The sequence below is a fragment of the Pinus tabuliformis genome, chromosome 4_2 (genome assembly GCF_031772625.1).
Source record: "Pinus tabuliformis cultivar Carrire ecotype Pingquan chromosome 4_2, CPIR1, whole genome shotgun sequence".
Taxonomy (NCBI): Eukaryota; Viridiplantae; Streptophyta; class Pinopsida; order Pinales; family Pinaceae; genus Pinus; species Pinus tabuliformis.
The window spans coordinates 831,282,118-831,295,999 of NC_142304.1; positions in this window are offsets into that span (position 1 = coordinate 831,282,118).

Consider the following 13,882-nt stretch of genomic DNA (forward strand, 5'->3'; position numbering starts at 1 on the left):
TTCAGGGTGGTGGTCATGAAAGGATGGAGCATAAATGTATTGTAGTGCATGAGACATGTGAATTCTCTGAGCGACTTCTCTTGAACATATCTACGACACTGACATGATGGATTGGTAGCGTTAACCCCAAATATGTATGGTGTGATGGACCCATGGTGATATGACCAATGAACGGAACAGCCCAACCCGACTCAGATGCAGAGTGAAAGTGTCATGTTCAAGAGCGACTTGCTACCAATAAAATTTCTTCAAGTTTTCTTCCCAATTTTTCCCCAGTCATTGCTGACCAATACCTCTTTATTTTTGTCAAGCTTGAGGAGGATAACATATGCTTGTCCTACAATTTTCCCTTCGGGCAAACCCATCGCTATGTTTTAATGAGCCTAGCAATAGTGAAACTCGTTCTTGTATGTATGGACAAGTTTGTCGCTATTCGGTTTTAACGAGTTTAACGACAAAGATAACTCGGTCCTTTTCAATTTTAGAGAGTCTAAAAAGGGACGTAAAGAAAACTCCAATAATCCTTTTTCGTCATATAATCCCTTGAGTCCGAAAAAGTATAAAACAATACAAAAGGGATGAATTTTCGGTATTTTTAACGAGCCGAACAAAACAAGCGCTCGATCTTTTTGTGTAATAATCCCTCAAGTCCAAAAAGATTAAAATCTAAAGGAGGGATAACACTTCTGATCACTTTAACGAGCTGGAGAGGCCAATTACTCGACAATCTTTTCATATTTTACGAGTCAGTTGAAAAGAGCTTAAAGGAGACTCGTTTTTGACGAACAAGTGATAAATTTGGGTAGCAGCTAATTCCAGGTAAGGTTTGGAATTTTCCAATCACGACAGTGTCACAAGGATGGCTAACAGGATCACTCTTCGCAGCGGTTCCTCAAAAAGGGTAAACAATCAAATGGAGGTGAATGATCGGCCAATACAGAGTGGAGGTGATGATGAGAACATGACCAAGGCTTAAAAGGCTGATGATAATGAATTCTTGATGGTTATTTACCAGAAATTGGTTCATTTTTTAATGAGCTTAAACTCTGGGGGAACATTTGCTCATTTCTTATGTTTATTTTTAACGAGCTTGAATTCCTTGTTAAAACTGCTCGATGCGGGTTTATAAACAAGCTTGAACCCTGCGGTAACATTGCTCATGATAAGCTTGCATGCCCCTAGCATAATGACGCAAATCGAGGTGCATGCCCCCCAAGCTTCATTGCATTCATCTCGGTGGTTGGAATAAAGGTTTACCTTAGAGATTTTCAAAAGATTCGAATTTGATTTTATGAGCTCGTAATCAAAGACTCGATTTGGAAAGGGAGTCGTTTCATTTTTTAATGAGGTTGACACAGTAAAAGAACTATCCTCATGACTCCTTGTTTCATTTTTTAACAAGGTGACATGAGATAAGAACCGTCCTCGGAATCCACCGTATTTACAGTATTTGATAGAAAATCAAAAACTGAAGGATGATTAAGGTCATTGGAATAATCTTCGTTGTAATCTGGGAGATGGGAACGATGGTGGTAATCTTCCCATGGTGCCTCTCCTAACATCATTGACTGAATGATTCCTTTGTCTGTAGAATGTACATGCGACCAAGGATCTGAAGAGCTACCATATTCCTTAGACCTATCTATCCAAACACTCGATGAGCATTTATTTGTGTTTTCCCCCCAGGCCAAGAAAATTGATTGCTACAATATTTCTAAAATGGCGATGATCCATGCAGACAAAATGTTTAGGAATCTTCTGAATCCATTAGATATAGAAGATTTCACATTGCAAGTTTCCACTATGGCCACTTCTGCTAGATTACTCGGAGGCGGTGGGGCAAAAATACCCATTAAGGCAGGGTCTTTTAGGAGACCTACTCCGATATTTTGAAGTGAATGATTGCTTCCATGGATCATTGGAATGCTTCCCGTAACTTGTGAACTATTGGGGAGAAATGTTTGTTGGTTGACGATTGTAATTCCTCCTTGAAAGGGAGATGGAATCTTCCTGAAGTAGGTTGACACAACTGCGGCCATGGCATATATCTAGGGCCTTCCCAGTAGGATGTTGTAATCGAGGTTTCTGTCGATTACTTCAACATCAATTTCTATTATTTTTCCCCCTAGTTCAACTGCAAGTTACTTAAAATCTTGTATGGAGTGTATGATCATCCATCAAATTCTTTTAACATTGTTAATGACCACGACAAGGGTGGTGAGCCTAAATTTTTCCAGCAACTCATCGACATAATACATGTATATGCCCCCTCATCAATAATTGTTCGATGAACAGTTTTGTTGAAGGATTTCACTTGAATAAGGAAAGCTAGTTGAGCTGGTAACTGAGGGTCATATCCTTTGTGATTAAAGGATACAAGATTGGAATCCGTTGGGTCAATCCCACCTATTACTGATAATAGATCCTGCTTTTGGGAGAGGCAATTTTGCGGTACCTCAAGTGTCGACATAGCGAACGACGATTGGGCCAGGTCCTCTACTATATTATAATTCTGTGCTACTTTTGCACGAGGATTAAATGTCGATTTGTGTACTACTCCCTTTGGCAACTTTATCATTGGTTCAGGAATGATGGGTGGAACAACTTCGATCAAAGTTGTTGTCGAACTACTAGGTTGTTCATTAGCCTTGTTATTCGACAGTTGTGGATTCCCGTAATATTTATTCCTTGTCAAAGCATCATTTTGTTGCTTTGAGATAGACAACATAAGCACTTGGGATCGGGAAGCATTTTGATTTGCAACTAGTTTGGTTCCTGGGTTTGGAAACGGATCAGTCAATACTGCTGAGGTTTTTGAACTCTTAAAGAGTTTCTTAATTTCAGCTTTATGTCGACAATCTCTCTTCCGATGATCCTCATCACATATCTGACACCCCGCAAGGGGTTTCCTTTGCCCATAAGGGTTTACAGAAGGTTTTTCAGGAGATGACTCTTCCTGCTTCTTTTTTCTCCCTTTCTTTTTCTTCTTGCCCCCTGGTTGCTTCAGTTGTTTGCCCTTGTCGGTCGACACGACATTTACCTCCGAGGCGAGAAGTTATTCATTTGAATTGTGATAAGAAATCTTACGGGCTTTATTAGATGTAGCCTTTGTCGATTTCTTGCTTGTCGTACCTATCACGCCATTGTCGACATGAGAGTCTTTTTTTGATTTAGGAGGGGGAGGAACGGAAAATTCCGGTCTAGGGGCATCAGGTATTTTATCGTAGAGCGTGCCAGACTGAGTATAGATCAATTCTAGATATTGTGCACGAGCAATAACTTGCTCTTCAGTGATGACTCCTCCCTTTGCCACATCTTCTTTGATAGAAGGTAATAATGACTTAATAAACCATTCAGCTAGCAGCTGATCAGGAACATATGTTTTTACCATTCTGCGACAACGTCGCCACTCATGAATATGATCAAATATGTGAGTGGCCGTTGTCTGTTTGAAATTGGTAAGAAGCTCTATTCCTGTTTCGTACCTTATTGGTATCTGAAAATGGGTTAAAAAGGTTGTGGCTAGGGTGCTGAAGTTATCGAATGAAGCTCTAGGAAATTCGATATACCATTTTTTTGCCGGACCAGTTAACGTTTGCTGAAAAAGGCGAAGCCTAATCGAATCATCGTTTAGAGTGTTAGATGAACACCACAGATGAAAGGTCATCACATGATTTGATGGGTCTTCACCCTGATTTCCATTAAATTTAGGAATATCTGACGGAAGTTTATGCGGAATCGCCGACCACCAAGGGGCATAAGCAATTGGATCATTCGTCAGCCGGTTTAGATATGGTAATTCTAGAATTGCTACAAAGGGAAATTGTTGATTCAGGTTAGACGAAGCATACCCAAGATAAGATGGAATCGCCTGAGCAGTGGCTCTTTGCATACCAGCATAATGTATTTGATGTTGGTAACTCTGATAAGGTTGATGGGCATAACCATTATAATATGGTTGTTGATAACTGCTTTGGAAATGCAGTTGCCCATTACTTACAAAGACCTGTTGCTCAGGTCCTTGATATGATTGTTGGAATGGCGGTTGTTGAGATTGAACCAGCCATGGTTGTTGGACCATTTGTTGTTGCCAAATACTAGATGATTGACCAAGATGAGGAGTCATAGTACTTGTTTGAGCTTGAGTCGCTCCAGATAAGGAGGCACTAACCTGAGGTTGTGATTGAGTCATTTAGACAAGAGGATATTGTATTGCAACCTGAGAAACTTTGGGTTGACATACAACAGGTAGAGCTTGTACTTGCGACGCAGTCACCATAGCAGGTATAGTGGGAATATTCGACATAGGGTGGACTGGTTGCATTGAATATACAACCCTTGGTTGCTGAAGCAGTATTGGTACCCAACCGCTGGATGTAATTCCAGTTTGACCTGAACTTTGTTGTAAACTCCCATATGGTTGTTCTCGGGAGGGAACAATGAAAAGGCATACTGCCCTCCATATGGTGGCAATCCAGTACTTAAAGGGTAGATTGGCCTTTGAGGACACATTGGATCGATTTGTTGAGTTTCAACATAAGAAATACCAGATGATAATCCGGATGGAGAAATACGAACTGACCATGTCGTCGAAACAGTCCCTGATTGGACTCTGGCTTGTTGTTGATAACTTGCCAAGACAGATGGTATACCGGTGAACATCGTTGGAGTAGCAGCAGGAGGCTCTGCAGCTGCTGCGTCGGATGACACAGTCCTGGATGTCGACGGTTGTTCAGACATATCTAGTCTATCCAAAAGATTTTCTAGCAATTTCGATTGAATTTCTTCCACGATTGCGGATTACTCGATCAACTAAAAATCAAGGGGAAATATGTTTCTGAATTAAATGAATTTTAGATGCTTTGACACAACTTGTTTTTTCAATTTTTAAGAGTTGAGAAAAAAGAAAAGATGACTCTAGTCACCTTCGATTTTTAATGAGCTTGAAGTGACAAGTGCTCAGATGGACCTTTTCCTTTAAGGAGTCTGAAAAGGAATGAAAGAGACTACTCTGGAAATCTAGACAGAGGGATTACCAGACCAATTGCAAAATTGCAAAATACTTTTTATGGTACGGCAAGTCAATCTTCCCGAATGCTGTGTTCAGTGCATTGCGATCGATAGGGCGACATACATGACTTCCTATGGATAAAGGATATAGCCTATTGTGGTCTCCCAATATGTACTTGACGGTACGTGGGAGCACAAGTCCATACTGGCACTTATCGTCTCAAAGTGGAGGAATCACCCAACCAGCAATGAAAACAACAGTTACCAGGATTTACGACGCCGGAATATGTCTCTAGCCTAGACTTCTAAATGTTGTGCATTAGGTTCCAAAGCATTTTTAGATTCATTAAATTTATTTTACAGTTGATATTGCTTAAGAAATTTTCCTTTCAGGTTCACCACGTGATGTAGATATACAATTCCTAAAATGCAATCTAAGATGATAAACAATCGTTTAATCTTCTTTTTGCAATGAAAATCCTAGCTACTAAAGAAATAGAGATAATATTCTTTCAACATAGAGCAGAGAGCACACACTATATGCACTATCCTAAATCAAACCAACAAACAGTCTAAATGCAAATGCACATGCATGTATTTGTTTTCAGCCTTCTTAATGTGTGAATGATAAAAAGAAAGCTAAGCACAAATCTGAATTATTTTTCAAAGCGACATTATTAACAAGTTTCTTTTCAAGACAAAATGAAGACAATGACGACAGTTTGCGATTTGGAATTGAAAACTTGCTTTCGACACTTGAAAAACTACTAATTCAAATCAAATACAAGAGTAACAGTGTAATCGACTATCAAGAACAATCAGATTCTTTTCTATGACTAAAAACGACACTTGCGACACTTTCAAATCAAGAAACGACAGTTCAAGTACGCTACTTCTTTGTAAAGAGAACTGAAAATGGATCACAATACATAAATTTTTTTACAGTTCATTGCACAATGGAGGTGGAATAATGGCAAGGAAGTGGATTTCAACAGAGGTATACTCACTACAGACATCAAAACTCCTAAATAGAGCTGAAAAGAGTGAACACTGAAACCAAAATCTAAGAGCAGAAGAGGTCTTGTCTGATCAGCGCACCTGTAACATAGGGAAAGTGAGATGCAGCGCACCTACTACACACGGGAAGTGCGATGCATCCAGTTTCCAAAGAAGAGACAGTGCGATGGTCCAGGGACGAGACTTCAACTGGGTTCCGGGTCACAGTTTGCAGCTCAGTTCAGGGATTTAGGCCAAGCAAGCGGTAATCAACAAATGAATCATAGGGGTAGATCTAAGGAGGTTACTAGAGCCACCACAAGGGCAATTAGAGAGCTTGTAAATCGATTGTTCAGTTCATAAACAAAACCCGGAGATAGACTGAAGCAACATTGATCTACTTTGCACTTGCATAGCAAATGCAGTTCGAAGGCTAGCTGGCTTGACTTCAGGCTCTGTTTGTAAGTTTATAAAGCAAACAAATATAGACAAACAAACAATCTATTCACTCCCTAGTGGAGTCACCATTTTGTTATCGGGAAATCTAGTGTCTATGCAGAGCTGCTAGTCCCACTAAGGCTGGTAGCTACCTTAGAAACAAACAAACTAAAACCACTTTCATTTTCCTTTATGAGAAGTAAATAAGAGGGGAAAGAAGGAGACCAACCTCTGTCTTGCGCTTGGTTCCTTGCTTGATTCCTCTCCCTTCTAATAAACATTTTCCACTTGCTTCCTCGTTTACCCAGCTTCAAAGAGTACCTGTAGAATCAAAGCAACATAACACTATCAAAGAACAGAGATCTACTATCATAAACAATATAGGACCAGATATATATTGACCACACAAATGCATATATCATCAATCATACAAGAATGTGGAGGAAAATTTGAATAGTTTTATTAATAATCAAGAATAACAAAGAGGATTAAAACCAATTGTTCTGACCTAGTGTCATCCTCTCAGCAAGAAATCCCTTCTTCACCTCATGAAAAGCTTAGATCACCCAACACTATGATGTTACACCAAGAAACCAGCAACACTTCCTTACAAGATACAAAATTCGAGCCTCCAACCTCAGGATCTCTGGGATGAGAGAACTATATATAGATATTTGCAGAGGTGTGAGTCAGCTCTGGGTTTTTGATTAGTGTCATCTCTCTGATAGTTCTTGATTCCACTTGGAGATCTCATTGATCTCTTTCTCATCCTTGGGAAATTCTGAGAGGAAAGTGTCACAGGAGAAGTTTCTGGAAGATTCCATGATCATCCACCTCGCAAACTGTCTCCGCCACTTGTCTATTCTTGTCCATCGCACCCTTTAGAAGGGCTTTTCAGTATGCATCTCACCTCCCTTGTGCATTAAGTGGGATGCATCGCACTTTGACCATGGAGCAGGTGAGATGGTCCAGTTTTGACCAGTTCTGAGTAGTTTTTCATGGAGAACTTCTTGGAGATGATGTAATCAGCTGACCTTGTTCTTTTAGGGGTTGGAACAACACTTTTAGGGACTTAGGAGCCCTTGGTTTATGGACATATATGATTGGGGTTGTAGTGCCCAAAAATGTCTATAACAGTTGTGGTCGGTAAGCCCAATCGCTTCATGACCTCTACTGCAATGAGGTTCTTTTGGCTTTTGCTGTCGATAATGAACTGTAGCGTGGAACCCTTTACCCACATCTGGGAGTGGAAGAGATGCTCCCCCTCCTATGGATATTTAGGTTCCTCCTTCTATATCTTTGTAGTGGCGACGGTGGCATTGGGCTTCACATCAATAATATGCTTCCCTTTGTCATTCCCCTTGACTCAGAGTCAGAACATGCATCTGATTCTTAGGCCTTCATTTCAGCCACCAGTGACTTCTTGGCCCGACACTCACTTGTGTTGTGGGTGGAGCTCTTATGGAACTCACACCACTTTCTATGTCCTTCTTTGGCTTCGTAGTGTTTTCCTTTGCTTGTGGCCTTGGTGGGTTGTCCTAGTCCATCCCACCTTGGTTTTGTCCTTTGTTCTGCGGTTTGGGGGCACCTTTCCCTTGCTTTGGATTCACAGATCCAAAGTCTCGCTACTTCTGTTTAAACTTCTGCTCGAACTTGACAGCGTATCGGTACGTCGTGCCGAGTGAGGAGATGTCCAGGAACTCCATCTTGTCTTGGATGTATCTATGTAGGCAGCTGCGATACTTGAGTACCAAATGTTTCTCAGAATCCTTGATACCCAACTTTGTGTGAAGGGTATGAAAACATTGGTAAACTCCGACACATCTTAGTCCCTTCCCTGCCACAGCGTGGTCCACTTTATGTATTTGTCCTCGTAGCTCCCGACAGGGTAGTAATGCTTCTTGATGGTGTTTTAGAATGAATTCCAAGTGGGAGCAGTTGAAAAGAGTGAAGTCGTACTTTCATCCTTTTGCTCACAATAGGTTTCCCACCAGTCCTTGATATGAGGGGCGGATTTGAGAAGAGAAAAAGTAATCTTTTATCGGCTGGAAAAATCACGAACAAAAAAATATCCTTCTAGTAGATTCAACCATTTATCTATTGCGTTTGCATCTATTTGGCCCTCAAATATGGGAATGTCAAAGTTTACTTGTACCTTAAAAGGTGTGGAGCCTCCAGAGTGACTGTTGGATGTGGATGCGCCGCCGGTGGGCAACCATTGAAGGATCTGGGCAAAGTTATCCATCATCGCATTCCTTTGTTTCTTGAGGGCCTCCTCGAGCAATATTTTGATAGGATCTCCTGCTCCCTCATCTTTCTTTTCTTCCCCCATGGGAGGTCGTTGGGATTTCTGAGGCTGGTCTTGCAAAGGTTCGACTAGTTCGAGCCCTAACTCCTTATATCTCGACCTCGTTGGGGACATGCAAAGAAAATAGAGAAAGAGAAAATTGCTCTGATACCACTGATCTGAATTTAAATAGGAACACAAAAATTACAGATATAACCAAAAATATAGAGATGTAGTATAAATAAGACTATCTCTCATTAATATGAATTAATGAAATATGCTTACAAATGTAATGGAAAATGAGACTAGCTCGGGTGATGGCAACTTATCTCTGAGAAGAGATGTGGCAGCTACATGCCTCTGAACTGAGTTACAATGAGGCTCAAGGGCCTTTTTATTATTGAACAATAAGATAAAATCCTAAACAATCAAAACCCTAACCCGAGGAGATGTAACACCAAGAGTTTATGGGCCCTGTTGGGGTTAGTTGGGTAGCCAACTTCTCGGGGTTGTAGCTTGGTCATATTATCTTTGTTTGAAATGCATGATACCTCGTTAGAAAGATCTCTCCGAGGAATACAACAAAAAGGAGATCCCAATGAGATAGCTTGGAGGAATATTGCCAAAAAAGCGTCATTTAGGGCCTCAAAACGGCTCCGGAAGTTCAAGACTCGAAAAACTGCCAAAAATAGTAAATTGTGCTACAATTAAGGAAACTGAAAAAATGAAAGAAACAATGGTGGGGGTCCACATGGAATAGGTGGGTGGCCACTAATATCCACCTAGATCACACAACCTTTCGGCCAACTCCATACAGAACTGGGGTGCGTTCAAAAGCATGTTTCTTGAAAATTTTGCTGATGACCCCATCCATGTTACTCAAAGAATTGGGAAGCCTGAAGATGGAGGGGAAATAAAAGGTAAAAGACTTAAATAAGAGGTTTATGCACATATTGAGAAAGTTTTCAGTGGACACAAAACCTCATGACTCCATCATTGTCTATGACTACACATCCGCAATGCCGACCATCAGTGCGTAGTTCGTTAAGTGAGCTGTGAAACCAACATTACTGGAAAACTGCGAAGAGGCTATTTTTGTTGAGAAAGACCTGCACATGATTGGAGTCATCAAGGATGATGAACCAACAAAGGACTCTAGAGATGCTTGCAGGAAATCTCAGGAGGTGGCGAGCAAAGGTAGAGACAAGGAATCACATGATATTGAAACCCTCACTCACCTTGTCAAGAACTTGACAATAGAAGTGTCCGAGCTTAAGCAATGGAAAAATGACACGTCTGCAAGCAACCGTCCGCTGAGACAAAGACAAGGAAGCATGTCATTAGGAAGCAACCATCTCCCTACAAAAACTACACAAAGCTCTGTGTTCTAGCTCGATCAGTATACAAATCCTGAATTCTGTTCATTTCATGAAGATGGTCACCCAGAGAATTCTTGTTCAGACTGGAAGTGAGTTACAAGCTCTGTATGTAGTCACACATTTGACTTGGAAATAAGTATGCAGGAAAAACCGAGAGATACGGATAATGACAAAGGTGTTGCACCTGATGAGGCATCAAGTTCTGGGCATGTGGTAAACATGTATCAGTGCTCGCAAGTAACGTTGAAGACGAACACCAAGAAACAACCCCCAAAAAAAATTGACCGTTATAATCTCAGGAGTAAAGGGGCTCCCCCTAAAATTGGGGAAGTGTAAGAAAAGATGAGACTATTGATGAGGAAGGTTGATCCACTAGTCACCCCGAAGCAGAAAACACAAAGCAAGCCCAGGAATACATCGACAGAGAAGAGTACGTCCATGAGCAGCAAACTGCAGAACAATCCACCAGAAAAAACGAACACTAGTCTTACCCCGGACACCTCAGTGAGTCTACCCCTTATAGACTACATCATTGTGGATGAAATGAATAAAACTCGTGCGAACATCAGTTTGTTCGATTTAGCTAAGATCTAGAGTCAGCGGACATCCTGCTGCGCGGATTGGGACAAATAGTAACGGACAATGCAACTTCTACGAGCAAGGGAGCAAGCACACCTCTCAGATCTCTTTCAACTATGCTAAACACACTCCGAATGGAAGAAGGAAACTCATGTTTTCCTCCATTCCTGCTCTTATTTGAAATCTTCAACTGTAATGTTCACAACTGCTTGGTTGATTCTGGCACGACAACCAACATCATGTTTCTCTCCATTCCTAAAAGGATCAATGCACAATGGAGAAAGACATCCGCACAAATCATCCAACTCGATCAAACATCTGTGCCAGCCATTGGTGAACTTTGAGACGTGATCATTCGACTATCTCACGACAATTGAGTCCACAAATGCATCAACATTGTTGTTGTGGACATACCAGAAGCATATGGCTTACTACTCAGCAGAGACTCATCCAGCAAGCTAAACATATATTTTTCTACTGACTTTTCGCACATGTGGCTTCCGTATAAGGGTAGAAACAATCAAATCTGGGTGTTATCCGAGAGGTATTTGAGGTACAATGTCACCTCCCATCAATGGCGAAACTGAACCGTTGGCCTTCGCAGAACTCATGTTTGACAACTTCCTCTTGGAAACAATGTTGGGGTGTTATCCTGCACGACCAACCCCAAACCCACCAGACACACAGTTGGGTCTCCTTTCTTGCCCAACTAATGCAAATGAAGCATGTAAAATACATTGTACCAATAATAGCAGTAGCAGTAGCAACAGTAGTAACAGTAGTGCAAGCACGTCGAATGGTCCGTGTACAAACGAGTTGTGGACCATGTATTTAGACGGATCAAAGACATAGGACGTCTCAGGAGCTGGGTGTGTCTTGATCGAACCAAACTATAGGAAACATCTGATTTCAAGTTGCTTGGAGTTCGAGTGCATGAAAAATGTTGCTAAGTACGAAGCACTTGTGTTGGGCTTGTAGAAAGCCATCAACCTCAACGTGGTCGCGCTCAAAGTGGTAGGTGATTAAGAGATAGTGGTGTGACAGGTACGTAACACCATTCCTTTTTTATCACCACATCTCAAAAGTTTCTAGCAAGAGGTATGGCGGCTGATATCTAACTTCCAAGCATTTAACATCATTGTTGTACCACGTATGCGTAATGTAGCTACCAATGCTCTAGCAAACGTAGCCTCTAGGATGTCACCGATTAGGGATAGATTTACTATTGAAATATTATATAGACCATCTATCCCAAACAAAATAACTAACTTACGCGTGTTTGATGATGATCAACAGATACTGCATTTCATGGCCAACGCTGAAACCTTCAAGGATGCAACGATAGACGAAGACGAGCACAAGCGATCTATGCAAGTAGAAGCTGGTAGCAAGAAAGGCCACCTCATCTTGAAGGGACTGGCATCATTAAAAAAGATTTATGACTTGAAAGAACACTTTCAGGGGTCGAGGAACAATAAAACCCACAGTTCCACCATGATGCACGAGCTGATCAACTTGGGAACAGAACAAGATCCGAAGTTCGTAAATCTCAGTACGTGTTGCACACAGCAAGAGCAGCAAGCCTTTTTCCGCTGGTTCAAACAGTACCGGGATGTGTTCGTGTGGATGTATGATGATCTGAAAACTTATGATGCACGAATAATCCAATGCATCATTCCGATCAAAGAAGGGGTCAAGCCATATCAGCAAAAGTTGAGGAAAGTACATTTGTCACTTGAACCCCTCATCCACAAAGAGCTCACCAAGCCGTTGGATGCACGGATCATATACAAAGTTCATCATTACACGTGGGTTTCAAACCTTGTTCCTGTATGTAAGAAGTCTGGGGAAATCCGCTTGTGTGTTGATTTGGGAATGTAGACCACGCCTCAGACAAAGACAACTACCCCGTGCCATCTATGGACCACATTATGAAAACAGTATTTGGGGCACAAATGTTTTCCTTACTCGACGGTTTTTCAGGACACAATCAGGTTTTGGTTGTAGAACCTGACAGACTCAAGACTACCTTTCGTATGAAGTGGGGTATGTTCGTATACAGACGAATGCCATTTGAGCCTGTGGATGCAGGTGCAACCTTTCAATGCACCATGGACATTGATTTTCGTACTCATTGAATAGGGTGTAGTGGTATACCTCGATGATGTGACTGTGTTCTCAAGGAAATGAGAGGGCCACATACGCCATCTGAAGAAAATTGAGCGATGTCGAAAGTATAGGATTTCCTTTAATCCCAAAAAGAGCATATTTTCAGTGTCTGAGGGGAACCTTCTTGGACACATCATTCCCAAAAGTGGGATCAAGGTTGATCCGGACCAGGTTCGGACTATTACACAGATCCCTCACCGAGCCAACACGAAATCCATGCAGTCCTTCTTGGGCAAGATAAACTTCCTCCTGAAGTTCATCTCGGATTATGCACATATAGTCAAACCCATGCAGAAAATGGTCAAGAAGGATGCAGTCTACAGCTGGGACAAGAGGGAAAAGTACGCATTCACCCATATCAAGTAGGCCATTGCAAAAACACCTGCACTCTACAGCCCAGACTTTCAAAAGGATTTCCTCCTATATACCTTCGCCTCCGATAATTCACTCGCTGTAGTACTCACTCAGAAGGAAGATATGAACGACGAACATCCCATCTCCTTCATGAGCGCAAGTATGCAGGGACCTGAACTCAACTATCCCCTCGTTGATAAACAAGAATATGCAGTTACAAGGTGGTGAAACACTTCAGGCCCTACTTGCTGAAGAACCACTGCGTAGTCTACGTCCCTCACCGAGAAGTCCACACACTGCTTGTACAACAAGAACTGGGTGAATGATGTGCGAACTGGATGACAGGCTTGGAAGAATATGATCTTGAAATCAATCCAGTTCACATTGTCAAAGGCCATGGGATCTATAGACTCGAAGCTGAAGAAATACACGTGCAAGAGGAGGAAGAAGAGCTTGCCGGCTGGGAGTAAGAAGTTGAAATGTATGATGTAGTGCGAGCAACACCCACATTGTAGGAATTTAGAGGGTAAGTTACTCACATAGAACACCAAAGGACACCGCTCACAAACATATCACAGATCAATACACCAGTATTCTTGATGATCTGAAAATGGGGCACTATAGGCTTCTTGTCAAGCTTACAAAAACCTCTCCCACTTCCAAAGCTTAA